Source organism: Theropithecus gelada, unplaced genomic scaffold (genome assembly GCF_003255815.1).
Source record: "Theropithecus gelada isolate Dixy unplaced genomic scaffold, Tgel_1.0 HiC_scaffold_10123, whole genome shotgun sequence".
NCBI classification, from domain to species: Eukaryota; Metazoa; Chordata; class Mammalia; order Primates; family Cercopithecidae; genus Theropithecus; species Theropithecus gelada.
The window spans coordinates 1-1,603 of NW_020251651.1; the positions used below are offsets into that span (position 1 = coordinate 1).

General features: G+C 40.8%; 1 pseudogene; it reads left to right on the forward strand.

The window, feature by feature from the left end:
• Window positions 1–407: 407 nt before the first annotated feature.
• LOC112616819 lies at window positions 408–1,266 on the forward strand (annotated as a pseudogene).
• The last annotated feature ends 337 nt before the right edge of the window (window positions 1,267–1,603 follow it).

The following is a 1,603-nucleotide window of genomic DNA, read 5'->3' on the forward strand; positions in this document are numbered from 1 at the left end:
AGTCCTCTGAAGGAATCTTAGCATGTCATGAATTTAAAAACAAGCAACCAAAGCAAATAAGAGTCACTTGAAATTCATTTCCTGTTAGAAAAATTTCACCCAAAATGTAACGTACATCAGTGTAGCAGTCAGTGTTTGGAAAACAGTTTACTTGAAAATAGTACTACAAAATTCTGTATATGAATGTTACTATTTTGGTCATAGCCATGCAGGTGGTAGTTGTGTTTTCAGTAGTAGCCCATTTACTTTCAAACAATTCAGTCACGGCACAAAAACAAAAACAAAACAAAACAAAAATGCATTTTTCCTAGTATTGGTAGCAGTGTAAGTCGAAGACCTATGAATGAGTAGAAAGTTATTAAACCAACCAATAATAATGTGCTTGTCATTTTTTTTACAGAAATCATATGGTACAGAGACTGCGTGAAAGCAAAGAATGTGGTCAGTATGGACAAGTTGTCAGCCACATTCCAAATCTTGATCTGAATGAGAACATTTTTACTGGATTAAAACAATGTGAATGCAGTATTTGTGGAAAAGTCTTTGTACGTCATTCCCTCCTTAACAGGCACATCCTAGCTCACTCAGTATATAAACCATATGGAGAGAAGCAATATAAATGTGAACAGTGAGGGAAACTCTTCGTTTCTGTTCCAGGTGTTAGAAGACACAGGATAATGCACAGTGGAAATCCAGCTTATAAATGTACGATATGTGGGAAAGCTTTTCATTTTCTCAATTCAGTTGAAAGACATCAGAGAACTCACACAGGAGAAAAACCCTATAAATGTAAACAATGTGGTAAAGCGTTCACTGTTTCCAGTTCTTGTCTAATACATGGACGAACTCACACTGGAGAGAAACCCTATGAATGTAAGGAATGTGGGAAAACACTCAGATTTTCTTGTTTTAAGATGCATGAAAGGACTCACACTGGAGAAAGATGTACCAAGTGTGATAAAGCCTTCAGCTGTTCCACTTCCCTTCATGACCATGGAAGCATTCATACTGGAGAGAGACCCTATGAATGTAAACACTGTGGCAAAGCCTTTAGTTGTTTGAGTTCCCTTTGTAACCATAGAAGTACTCATACTGGAGAGAAACCCTATGAATGTAAACAATGTGACCAAGCCTTCCGTCACCTCAGTTCCCTTCACCTCCACGAAAGAATTCATACTGGAGAAAAACCCTATGAATGTAAGAGATGCGGTAAAGCCTACACTCGTTCCAGTCACCTTATGCACCACTAAAGAAGTCATGATGTAGAGGTTGGGTGTAGTGACTCAGCCTATAATCCCAGCACTTTGGGAGGCCAAGGTGTGTGTATTGCTTGAGCCCAGGAGTTTATAACCAGCCTGGATTAAAACAATGTGAAACAACCTGGGCATCGTGGTGAAACCGTCTCTACAAAAAATAAAATAATGCCGGGCCCCGTGGCTCATGCCAGCTACTCGGGAGGCTGAGGCAGGAGAATGGCGTGAACCCGGGAGGCGGAGCTTGCAGTGAGCCCAGATCGCACCACTGCGCTCCAGCTTGGGCGACAGAGGCAGACTCCATCTCAAAACAAAAACAAAGAAAATAATTAGCTGGGCATGGTGGCACA